The sequence below is a fragment of the Fukomys damarensis genome, unplaced genomic scaffold (genome assembly GCF_012274545.1).
Source record: "Fukomys damarensis isolate Sample0158 unplaced genomic scaffold, DMR_v1.0_HiC HiC_scaffold_35, whole genome shotgun sequence".
Classification (NCBI taxonomy): domain Eukaryota; kingdom Metazoa; phylum Chordata; class Mammalia; order Rodentia; family Bathyergidae; genus Fukomys; species Fukomys damarensis.
The window spans coordinates 3,319,608-3,332,764 of record NW_022900947.1 but is presented as its reverse complement, the minus strand read 5'-3'; the positions used below and the strand labels follow the sequence as shown (position 1 = coordinate 3,332,764).

At 52.8% G+C, this 13,157-nt stretch overlaps 1 pseudogene; it reads right to left on the bottom strand.

The window, feature by feature from the left end:
* Positions 1–6,968: 6,968 nt before the first annotated feature.
* Positions 6,969–10,721, bottom strand: LOC104874725 (annotated as a pseudogene).
* Between the last annotated feature and the right edge of the window lie 2,436 nt (positions 10,722–13,157).

Genomic DNA, 13,157 nt, shown 5'->3' with positions numbered 1-13,157 from the left:
GACAGGGTCTCACTATGTAGTTCAGACTGCCCTGGAACTCACTGTGTAGCCCAGGTTGGTCTCGAACTCACAGTGATCCTCCTGCCTCAGCCTCCCCAGTGCTGGGATTACAGGCGTGCACCACCATGCCCAGCCCTCAACAGCATTTTTTATAAAGTCCTCTATGTCTGTAGGCTTGAAGTGACAGACTACTGGTGCCCCAGTCACCAGCTGGTTTGCCTTGGGAAAGCGGGGGAAGGGAACTTGTGCCCAGGAGCCCTCTTGGGTGGGAGAAATTCCCTGGCCGGTCAGCAGGCAGCATGCCGAAGTTAGTCTCTCTGCCCAACTCACTGGGCTCGGGCTGCAGCTTCCTCCTTGGTGGCAGCAGTTTCCTATGTGTTGTTGAGGGGCACAGCACCCGCTCTGTGCCGGGACAGCCCCCTTCACGGCGGGAGTTGCCCCGTAGAAGGTGCGTGAGGTTGGGTACCTCTCCTGTGATCTGCCTTCTGCACAGTTTCCCAGTGCTCACACTGGCACAGCAGGGGCTCAGGGAGGCAGCTCAGGCCTGGTCCTGCCCCAGCAGTTCTGGCCTCGCAGCTGAGCTCTGTAGAACAGGCAAGGGGCAGAAAGGCCTCAGTCACCCACAGCTTGGGCCACTGCTCTTAGCACCAATGCTGCTGTGTCTGTTGCTCCAGGCACATATTAAGTGGCTGTGCAGTGCCCAGGGCCTGCCTGCGTATGCACAGAAGTCCAGGAACAGAAGCACCGAGGGTTCTTCCTTGAAAGAGGCAGGGCAGTGGCCTCAGGCTGGCACTGTTGCAGGCAGACTCAAGAGGCAGGAAACCATTGTTGCCTCAGCCTGCCACTGCCTTACGCCATGGGCATGGTTGGTTAGCATCTTTGGGGCCCCTCCCATGCTCAGACAAGCAGTAACTGGTAATGATGCCACCTCCTGATGCTGAGCACCTGCTGGGCTCATCACAGGCCAGGCACTGTACACACTCTGTTATGGTGACTGCTGCCGCCTCACTTTCTGCTGTACTGGGATTGGACTTGGAGCCTGTATGCTGGGCTACACCCTCAGCCCCTTTTTGTTTTTTTTGAGACGGTCTCACTATGTAGTTGAGACTGACCTGGAACTCACTGTGTAGCCCAGGCTGGTCTCAAACTCACAGCGACCCTCCTGCCTCAGCCTCTGAGTACTGGGATTACAGGCGTGCGCCACCACGCCTGCAGCCCTTTTTTTCAAGACAGGATCTTCCTAGGTTGCCCAAGCTGGTCTTGAAAGTGACCTTCTTGCCTCAGTCCCCAGAATGTTGGGGTTTGCAGACCCCACACCCAGTTCAGTTGCCCTGTTTTGCAGAGACTCCAAAAGCACTCGCCAGAATCCCACAGAGCCCAACTGTGGGCAGTGTGGTCCTTGCTTCTGCCAAGTGGCCTTTTCCTCATCCCACCACTGGCAGGGTCATTTCTGGGGCCAGCTCCGTGTCCCTGGGTGTGAGTGGAGGTCATTCAAGGACCTCTGTCACAGGGTTGATGAAACAGCCTTCCTCAGGGTCACTGGGATTCAGTGGTCAATAAGACACAACTCTGTCCCCAGGCTGAGGGGACCCCGTGTTCCCCATGGCCCACCTGTACCTGACAGGAAACAACAGGTTGGAAATGCAAAGAGGAAATTGCCACAGGCATCCTGTAACTCAGGAGAAAATCACGACTTTGCGGGCTACCCCTTCCTCCCTTCCTCCTTCGTCCGTGGCAGTGGAGTCCTTCAAGGACACTGGCTGGGTCGGTGCCCTTGGTTTCCATGGAGTCCACAGAGCTGGCAGGGTTGCTGGCCGTGGCATGTGACCATAGGACCAGGCAGGCCTGCCCTCCTAGAGCCAGGGTACAGGACACCTGTGGGGGAAGGCAGTGCAAGCCCGGCACCTCAGCTCTGTCTACCCTGTCACTCAGGCTGGTCGCAGATGGGGACTGTGTCCCCCTCTAGACGGGGGTGGGTAAGGCCACTCGTGCAAGCTGAGGCTGCCTTCCGTGTTGGTCCTCAGAGCAGGCCAAGGCCAGGAGCTTGCAAGCAGACACTTGACCCTCTTCCCTTCAGTGGCCTCCTGAGAGCACAATGGACAGCCCTTGCCACCAGCAGCCCCGTCACGGGCCTGGCAGGCCAGCTGGTCTCAGAACACACAGCTGAAGATTCCGTGAGCCCCGCCACCCACAGGAGCGGGGTGGAGGCTTTGGCGCTGCCCCCCATGTCCCAGGCACCTAGAGCCTGAATCCTGGGTGGGGTCCACTCCTCTGGGGGCCCCCAGGCCCCGTCCTTCCAACTCTGGCCCAGCCCAGCGTGCCTTTCACTGCCGGTTACAGAGTCCGAGGGACTGTCCCAGGGGCTCCTCAGGGTGAACAGTGGGTGCTCCTGGACTCTCAGGGTACCCGGTGCAGCCCCCAAACCTGGCAGCTTGCATGCCCCCATCCCTGTACCCCTCCCAGGGCACTGAGCCAATGGTGGACCTGATTCTGGGGACCCTGTGTGGTTCCAGCCTGGCACAGCCCTTCCTTCATACTGTACAGCCTGGCCCTGTGCCAAAGCTGGGCTCGGGGCAGAGGCCTCCCTGGGCCGAGCCTCTTGTCAAGGGCCCAGCGCCACGCTCCATGGCTTTTTTTGGGTGCAGTTCCTAGTGGTCACAGATGTCACACTAATCCCACATCCTCCCACAGCTGCAGGCTGCCAGTCGGCGATAACAGGAGCCTGGGCTGGCCTGGCTCAGGCTGGGGACGCTGCCTGGACGACACGAGTCACCAGCGCCAGAGCCTGAGTCCTGGCAGCCATGCTGCCCTGAGACCTCGCAGCTGCCCTCAGCCACCCCCACATGTGGGTGCCCCACAGCTGAGGGCTGCAGTGCCCCCCTAGCCCAGACTTGCCCACTCTCCTGTGTCTTCATGTTGGCGTTTGAGCAGGAGGGAACAGAAGTCACAGTCGGTCCCCCCTGACTGCGCGATCTGGGCTGGGCCTCTTCCTGTTTGCCGGGCTAGAGATTCCTTGACCAAGGGCAGCCTGACTCCTCCTGGTACGGGTAAGGCCTCACTTAGACCCTGTGGAGAGGCCCCCAGATCCCTCATGTTGCCCGGGTCTCCCTGATGTTACCTTCCGGGAGTGCGGATGCTGCAGCCAGGCGTTCCCTGCCCCAATCGCAAGGTGTTGGGTAGCAGCGAGGCGGGCAGGCAGGCGAGGCCCCTTGGCTGGTGCTCTGGCTGGAGAGCTGGGGGAGCAGGTGGTCACCAGGTGAGGACACCCACTAAAGCTCGCACTGGACCCCTGATGTGGCCGGTGTGAGCCCGCCTTAAAAACAGCTGAAGGAGGGGAGGAGGGGCTGAAGGGAGGGCAGGGACAAGGGGAAAAAATGAGAACCAAGACCTGTCGTGTAAAGGTACAAGATCCCAATGATGAATGTAACTGCACTGTATTCCTAAAATGTACCAATAAACTCAATGAAGAAAAAAACAGCTGAAGGATGAAAGAAGTGAGTCCACCAGGACAGCTCTCCAGAGCTAGCTCTAAGAGGTAGCAAGCAAGGTCCGCAAACATTCAGTCCTGCAACAGACATCAAAGGGCCCAAACCCCTGCGAGTAATGTTTTATTCTTCTACACCAACTAAGCATGTTATTCCGGAGAGAATGGCTGTCATTAAGAAACCAAATAAGCTGGGTGTGGTGGCGCACGCCTGTAATCCCAGCACTTGGGAGGCTGAGGCAAGAGGATCACTGTAGGTTCGAGGCCAGCCTGGGCTACACAGTGAGTTCCAGGTCGGTCTCAACTACACAGTGAGACCCTGTCTCAAAAAACAAACAAAAAAAATCAAATTCTGGAGAATCTTCATACCCATATTCTTGGCAGCACAATTCACAACTAAATTTTGGATGCAGCCAATGTGTCTTATCAATAGATGAATGGAAAAAGAAAATGTATTTACACACAGTGGAGTGCTACTCTGGCATAAAGAAGGATAAGCTTGAGTCGTCTGTAGGAAATGGAGGCACCTTGAGACCGAGACCGTAATCTTACGTGAATTCAGACACACAAGCTTGAATATAGCTTGGTTTCTCTCACATGAGAAACCCAAAGGATAAATAGGGAACTAAAAGATACAGCGAATAGCGAGAAAGATCTTTTGCAAATGTTCGGGAAGGGACCAAGAGCTGGCAGGAGGGGGGACAGAAGGGAGGGGAAAAGAAGCTGTTACTCCCCAGGAGAAAGTGACCCTTATTACTGCAAACACGGGCTAATAAAAATCAAAACACACCATTAACTGCTCTCCCCACATCCCTCCGCATCGTTGGGGAGTCTGAGGAAATGGGCGACACCCCACCCCTGGCACCCCCTTCTTTAGAAGGTATGTCCCTTTCTGCACCCAAGTTCCCCCTCACAGCCCCTCGGGACCTGGTGAAGTCCAGGCTGGTGGTGCGGCTGGAGCCGTGGGGTTTCTCAGGAGCGACAACACGAGAGCCCAGTGGCACAGCCACCTTGACACGAGGCCACGCGGAGACAGAGGCTCTTTAGATGACACAGAAGTGGGGTCTCCGAGCCCTGGAGGAGCCAGGTGGGTTTGTTGCTGTGACCAACCAGTCGCTGAGTGGCCTCATCTGTAAAATTGGAATTTCCCAGATTAAAAGTAATAGAGGGCCAGGGATGTAGCCCAGTGGTGCTGTGCCTGCCTGGCGAGCGCAAGGTCCCAAGTTCAATCCTAGGTACCAGAAAATAGGGTAATAAAAGCCTAGTGTGATTATGCATGCCTGTAATTCCAGCACTCAGGAGGCTGAGGCAGGATTGCCACAAATTTGAGACCAGCCTGTGTGGGCTACGTAGTGAGACCCTGTCTCCAAAAATGAAAACAATTGGAGAGCTGAGAGTAGAGTTCAGGAGCTGTGCCCCTCCCTAGTGTCCTCTGGGGCCACCTGGGCAGGCTATTCCAGCATCCAGCTGTGGTCCAGTGGGTTCTGGTTGAAAGGGAGACGAACAGGGGTGGTGAGGGCCTCGGTTGCCCGATCTGGAGCCCAGACTTTACCCTGAGGCCCGCAGGGGTGAGGGGCACCTCTCAGGTCCTGGGGGTGGTGAGTACGGTATCCCAGGTTGGGGAGGGACTTCAGCATGGGCTGACACTGTGCCATCTGTCACCACACCAGAGTCCAGAGTCACCGATGCCTGTTGCCCCAGCAGCCACTGTGCACTTGCAGAGTGAAAGCGCAGTGTCAGGCTCTGGCCGCTGCACCCGCGACCCTGACTCCTTACACTTTTTCCTAATGCTGAAACCCAGGTCCCACATGGGTCGGCCCCACACGGATCCACCATATGGTGTTGAAGCCTGAGCCCGGACCTCGTGCCCTTCCTGTGAGAAGCCCTGTGGCAGCCCAGGCGCTGCCTTCAGCCAGTGCCCAGCCCCGCCTGGAGAAGGCTTCCAGGATTCCTGCGGCTCGGCTACTTGAAAATGGTACTGAGTAGGAAAACAACCTGCAGCTTCAGTAACAAACCTGCTAGACCTTTTAACATTTTAAAGAAAAGCCGTAGTGGTTTATGTCTAATTCCAGCACTCTGGAGGCTGATGCAGGAGGAACCCAAGTTCCAGCCCAGCCTAGGCAATTTGGCAGAGGTCTTGGGTTCAAAGATGGCCAAGGCATTTTCTCCCTGCCCCACAGCTCCTCAGGGGCCACTTCCCTGTCCTCAGCCTCAGTCCCCTCTCCGGAGAAGATGGGGACCAGCCACCCTCCCACAGAGCTGGTAGTGGGTGGGAAACCCTTCGTACCTCTATGAGGATTCTTAACATCAGAATTGCTTCTACTGGAAAAGAATGGCTCTGGGCACTTTCACAGCCCTCCTATAAGCTGAAGGCAGTGCACCAGGTCTGAATGTCTAAAAAGACACTAGGGTACCTTTATGATATCTCAGACATATTAAATGATTATACTGTGTTAAGTATGCACTGTGGTTACACTTTATTTTTTTCAGAAACAATTTTTAGTTTTTGTTTTTTTTGGGTTTTTTTGGTACCTGCAATTGAACTCTGGACCTTACACTTGTGAGGCAGGCAGTGAACCACTGAGCAACAGTTTTTAGTTTTTAATGAACTTGTAAACAAAAAAAGCTCCCATTTCAAAATAAAAACAAAATCCCAGATCATACAGATGTTTACAGTGATTACAGACCTAAGTAACGTACATATATGTTCAGTTGTAAGATGTTAACTAAATTTGTGACAAATATGCTTTTTTCTTAATACCAAGAACATTACAGAGTTAATGCAGAAGGCTAAGGACAATCTAGTAGTCACTGGATTTTTGTTAAGTCTTCACTTTAGATGCTGTTATTTCTAGCACAGGTAAGCAGGCAGAGTGTTTCATATGCTCAAACACTGGAATCTGGCTGCTACCATATTAGCTGGCTTGCAAACCGGAGGCCAACCATTGAAAGAATGTTTTAAGTGAACAACTTGCCAACCCCAGGGATGGAAAACCTTAAGAATGCACAATTGTGGGCGTGTATAACCCTCACAATTGTGACTGAAGACTGTTTGCACCGTTCTGAAATGAGATCTCACAGCAGGATCTTTCACATTTTGTTTTGTTTTTGGTATGGGGAATCAAACTCGGGTCCTTGAGCTTTCGAGGCAGGCGGTGGAAACACTGAGCTAAATCCCCAGCCCAGGATCTTTCAAAATAAAAGGTTTTAACAAAAAATTGGCATCTGCAGAATTTCTCCACCGATGTGTGTATGTGTGTGTGTGTGTGTGTGTGTGTGTGTGTGAACCATTTAGTTAACTTTTTCACTTGAAAAAAATGCAATAAAAAACTGGACACCATGTTTCACTATCTCAGTTATTATTCACAATTACAGCCGCTGCAACTCGAGAAAGCATCAGCAATGCTGCCCTGAGAAATTAAGTTCTTTACACCAAGTAAGCGGCTGTCCACAACCACTGGCTAGTGTACATATGAACTAGAATTTCTAGATTTGGGGAGAAACAAAGGCTGCTCCGTTCACCTGCTCTGCTACTTCTGTTCTTCAATTCATGCTTAGAAGCCTTTTGTGTTACTCTTGGTTTTGTCAGTTTGCTTCCCATGGGGGTTCAGGCCTGCTGACCCTGGCCCCTGGAAGAGTCCGCCTGCTGTGTGCTTTCTGCTTAAACACTGTCCAATCAGATGTGTGGTCATTGGTGAGTCAAGGTCCTGAAAAGGGTATGAGATAGCTGCCTCAGCCACATGTAATCTGGGGCTTCCTCAAAGCGCAGTCCACGGCAGTGGTTTAAGTACGTGGCAAATTCTGCAGGAAAGCCCTTACATTAAACTTCAACAGCCGCTGGGGAATGGTGGCGCACACCTGTAATCCCAGCACTCAGGAGGCTGAGGCAGGAGGATCACTGTGAGTTCGAGACCAGCCTGGGCTACACAGTGAGTTCCAGGTCAGCCTCAACTACATAGTGAGACTCTGTCTCAAAAAACAAAAACAAAAAACTTCAACAGGAGTGAACATCTTCTTTTACTCATATTTTTGTTCTTTTGTTGTTGCAGCCTTGAGTCCTTGACTTTGCAGGCTGGTTCTATTAAAATACATCAAAACATGAGCTAGGTATTTAGTTCAGTGGTTCTGCCACCTGCATCACAAACACAAGAACCTGAGTTCGATCCTTGGTACCAAAAAAAAAACAACCCACCCAAAAACAAACAAAAAATCAAAGCATAATGATTCCATGTCCTCTCAATGACTGCTCAGTACCAAGATGTGCACTGATGCTAGCAAATCAGGCGGTGCCAGTGAGGTTGTTATCTTCTCTGTACGGTATGTGTTGCCTTGTCCTGTTGTCTCTGTACTTTTTGGCCAAACCAAACATGGTAAGTAATAACTTACTATAGTGACACCCAATACCCACTAGGAAGTTATCTGGCTTTAATGTCTCTGTGCATAAGATGCTTTGTAGGCACATATTCAATTCTACTGCTCATCCGATCTGCTAATTTAAGTACAGTTTTCACTGTGAACCTTCTTCACCAGGAAGTGAAGAATCTTCAAGGCGGGGTCCCGGAAGGCCCATGACTCACACGTTACGCCTGGCCTTCTGGCCTTCGCAGACTCTGGCTTCACTGCCACTTCCTTGCCCTCGGCCCTTGGAGATGTTCATTGCCAGGTAATGGTCCCTGAAGGAGCCAGACCCGATCTTCTGCGCCAGTTTTTATTTCCCTCCAACAATGAATTGGGCTTGGAGCAGCTGTCCTGCTGCTGCTCACCATCCTGGGGGATGAAGGTGGAGCCTGGGGCTGAGCCTCAAGCCTGAGGGGAGGCCGGAGGCCCTGGGCTTTTCCCTGAGCAGCTATGGAGGGCACAGGAGCTGGAAAACAGAGGCCTTGCCTGGCCTTATAGGGCCCAGAATTGGCCAAGGAAACCCTATCACCGTTGCTCAGTTAATTTTTTCTTTTCTTTCTTTTGCCAGGTCGCAGTTTGTGAGGCGTTTCTTGCTGTTGCTTAGGTTAGGCTACTTGTTTCAGGGCGGCAGCCTCTGCTTCGCTTTCACAGCAAGGTGGCCGACTAGAATAAGGGTGCGGTGAATTAGGGCAGAGATATTGATATGGCTGCCACCACTGCTGTTGCGACTCCAGCCTGGAAAGACCCATTACGGCCACCGCTGCCATCTTGTTACTCGGCTCCAACCCGGTTGTGCTCTCAAGGTGTCTTACTAAGGGGAAAATGTAGAACACAGTGACTTTTTTTTAAAACATGGTCTTGCAATGCAGTTCAGGCTGTCCTTGAACTCACTATGTAGCCCAGGCTGGCCTCGAACTCGAGGTGATCCTCCTGCCTCAGCCTCCCAAGAGCTGGGATTACAGCCATGCACATCAAAGCAGTTTACGGTGAAGTTTTTTTGTCTGTTTTTTCTGGTAGGAATCAAACTCAAGACCTTGCGCTTGTGAGGTGGCACCACTGAGCTAAATCCTCAGCCCTAAGGTGAAGTATTTTAAGGTGAACTGGTGAATCTGAGATGGGCCCAAGAGTCCAGGGAAATTAAGTGTAAGACCATGAGGAGGCAGAAAGCAGATCAGAATACTGAGCAGCTCAGTGTAGTGCTCTCACCTGTAAAATTCTGTGCATTCAAGGCCAGCCTGAACTACCCAGTGAGAGCCTGTCTCTAAAGCAAAACAACAAAACGATGAAAGTCAGGTGTGGTGGCACAGGCCTGTATTCCAGCACTTGGGAGGCAGAGGTAAGGGAGTTTAGGGAAAACCTGAACTACATAGGGAGACCCTGTCTCAAGAGGAAAAAGCCAACAAGGATACCAATTGCTGTGAAGATGAGTGTTGGGGGCTCATTGTACTATTTCTCTACTCCACACCTATTTCAGATTTTCCAGAGTAGCGGCTGTGCTAAAGATTTTTTTTTTTTGGTACCAGGGATCGAACTTGGGACCTTGTGCTTGTGAGGCAGGCAGCGGCACCACTGAGCTAAATCCCAGGCCCCCTGGCTAAAGATTTATTTTAAAGTGTTACAAATGGATATTGTAAGATGTTATGGTTGCTATCTAGATGCCCCCAAAGGCCTTCTGTGCTCAGGGGCGGGGCTTCGGGAGGGGACGGACCACAGGGCTCAGTTCACAGCTGAAGGGGGCGGGGCCTGGCGGGAGGCAGGGGCACTTCATTGGGGCGTGGCCCAGAAGGCTCCTCCTCTCCCAGCCCCTCCCTTGGCTCTGCTTCCTGTTCCCCATGCTGTGAGCCACTCTTCTCCGCCAGGCCCTTCCGCGATGCTACCCTGCCTTGGAGCCACAATTAAGGTCGTGAGCCCAACTCAGCTTCTGCTCCTTTAAGTTGCGATGTCAAAAGTAATCAGGGGTTTTCAGCCACATCTGAGCATGACCCTGAAGGTCCCCATGGGTTCTGAGCCTGCGGGTGCCCGGACTTCAGGCAAAACCACCTCGTGGTGGGGAAGGGAGGCAACAGCTCAGTCGTGCCCTACCCTGCATGAGGCCTGGAGGCCTCTGGCGCACTGGCAAATCAAAGACCAGCTACATGGAGCAGTGAAAAATCAGGATCCGAGCCTCGCTGGTTGCCAGCCTGGGGCCCTGGTGGAGGCGGAGGAGCCCCTGTCCCCTCACCTGCTGGGGCCTGGGGCCCGCAGCTGTTCCCTGGAGCCTCCGCTCACCCACCTGTGTGCATTGGCTAGGGAGTGGCTGCATTTCTTCACAGCGGGCTGACTCCCTCCCTGACTGTGGGAATAGGAAATAAAGACTCCATCCATCCCTCAGCTCTGGCTGCAGTTAGCAATGCTTGGTCATCTTGTTTGTTTTTGTTTTTGAGACAGGGTCTCCCTATGAAGTCCAGACTAGCCTCAAATGCTCAGCGATCCTCCTGCCTCAGCCTCCCTGAGTGCTGGGATTATAGGCGTGCACCACCACACCACTTCCTGCAGGTATTTTCAGGGCTGGCATGGTTCCTCACATTTGACCTTCACAACCGGCCCTTTTTGTGCCATTCAGAGTCAAACAGTGCTTCTGCCTCTCAGATTTCTGAAACCTCTGGCCCAGAGCTGCATCTGGAGGATAGACCATCAGTGACTCGGCCACACCCTGTCTCCTTTCCAGACATTTCCTGTTCCAGCAGTCACCCGTGGCCATTGCCCGGGTACCTGCTGGGGCCTCTAAGGGAAGTTCCGGCCAACCGGAAGTACCCTGTGGGAGAGAAGGAGACCGGAAGCTCAGGGGCCACGTCTCCATGGCTACCTTGTACAGCAGGGTCTCAGGCTGTGCACTCTCTTCTTGGTCACACCTGAGCTTGCCACGTTTTCCACACTGGAAGGAACAACTATCACGGGGAAGGAAAAGTTCTTTTTCAAAAATAAAATAAGAGGACAAGAGCTGAGTGGTCAAGAGCTTGTCTCCAGGTGCCAGGCCCTGAGTTCTAACCCTACACAACAATGATAACATCTTTTTATACGTTCACTCTAAGCTCACTAGAAAAAAGCAAATGTATTAGGTTTATTAAAAGCAGAAAAATGGGAAAGAGGACATAATCTCTCTCCCTATACACTGAGAAGGGCTGGTTTCTGAGTCATTTCCGAGTCCTTAGTGTTCGCCACACAACATGCTTTGGAGAACAGTTGAGTAAAAATAAAAGGGAATTTTTTTTGTTTTGTTTTTTGAGACAGGGTCTTGTGATATACTTCCGGCTGGCCTTGAACTCACTGTTACCACAGGTTGGCCTTGAACTTGTGGCAATTCTCCTGCTTCAGCTTCACAAGTGCTGGGATTACAGGTGTGCACCACCATGCCTGGCAATAAGAGCAATTAAAAAAATATTTGTGAGACATTGTCCCGATATATAGTTCATCCTGGACTTGAACTCACTATGCAGCCCAGGCTGGCCTTGAACTCTCACCAACCCTCTTGCCTCATCCTCCCGGGTGCTGGGATTATAAGCATGCACCACTACACCGGGCTCTTACTAGGCATTGTAATTGAGTTAGTCAAGCCTGTGATCTCAGCACTTGCAAGGCTAAGGCAGGAAGATCACCCTGAATTCAAGGCCAGCCTGAATTACATAGAGTAGCCCTGACTCAAAAAAATAAAAAATAAAAAAGCTGGGCGTGGTGGCGCACGACTGTAATCCCAGCACTTGGGAGGCTGAGACAGGAGGATCTCTGTGAGTTCAAGACCAGCCTTGGCTACATAGTGAGTTCCAGGTCAGTCTCAACTACATAGTGAGACCCTGTCTCAAAAAACACAAACAAACAAAAATAAATAAAAGTACCTGTTATGGCTTGTGTTTGGATGCCCCCCCATGCCTCATGTGAATGAAGCGGGGCTATTTTGGAGGTGGCTGAGTCTAGAGTGTGTTTGATTCGCGGTGGGGCTGGGCCCGAGGGCACTAGGACTAAGGGAGTGAGTGTTACCCACCCTGAGCAGTATGAGTAAAAGGCAAAAAGATTAGGTTAATGTCCCTTGTTGCTTTTGCTGTCTCGCACTGCCATGAACTGTTGCCCCTCTGCCACCCTGCCTTGGTGCCAGCCGATTATGGGCAAAAACCTCTAGAAACTGTGAGCCAAATGAATGTTTCCCCTGTAACTTTGGCTGTTGGGTATTTTGTCTCAGCAAAGAGAGAAAAGCAACAGACACAGTAACGCTCATGGCACCAGAGTAGGTGGTGAGCAGCAGCCCAGACCACTTGGATCCTGTGTGGCCAGAAATCCCGTGGACCTTCGTGGGCGGAGGATCCGTATGACCCACCTAGAAAGTCCAGCCGGGGGACAGTGGCCCTGGACTAGGTGTGGAGCTGCCACTGTTCAGTGCAGTCTGCTGCTCTCTGGCTCTGTGATCTTGTGCATGGTGGCGATCCCAAAACCACGGTGGCCTTTTGTGCAGATGGGGACAGCAGGGACTGCCAGGCAAGGTATGGGGGGGCAAGAGGAGCCCATGGGGCAGGGTTAGGGTTAGGGCAGGGGCAGGGCTTAGTTAGGTGTCCTGGCCCCTCTGGGGCCGCTGGATTGAGAACAGCTCTGAGTGTGAGGGGAGCTCTGTGTACAGCCCATTATGGGCAGGGAAGGCCTGAGGAGGAGCTTTCAGGCTCTTTCCTAGGGCTCCTCTCCTTCCAGCCGGGTGTAGCTCATCCTGCTGTGGGCTCAGCTGGTGCGTTGTGGACGCCTGTGCTCTGGGGCCCGGGGCTGGGTCCTTTCCCGGTGTAAGCAGCCTGCCCTGCCCAGGACTTGGGGGAACTGTTGCGAGGTCTGGGAGACCGGAAGCGGCCCACGCGAGCTGCTGTTTCTCTCCTCTGTGGGACCCCAGGCCTGCTGGTCTCAGTGTCCTGGCTGTCTTTGCTGGAGTACCCTACAGGCCGGGGATGCTTGTGTGCTGGGCGAGGACCAGGAGGGCTGGGAGAGTAGGGTTGGGGCAGGGCTGGAAGCCCAGGAGGAGGGAATGCCTGGCTCTACCAGATGAGAGCAATCAGGACAGGGGACGGCAAGGAGGCCCAGGTGGAAAGACTGACCATCACAGCTGGGGCAGGTGCCTGGGGAGCCTGCCAGGCTCAGTGGCTGAGGGGATAGCCCGGGGGGTAACACACACCTGCCATATGCAAGTTCAAGGACGGCCTGGGTTAGGTAGCATTTACCAAAACCCAGTCCAAGAAAACCCAAATAACAAAAAAACAAAAACAAA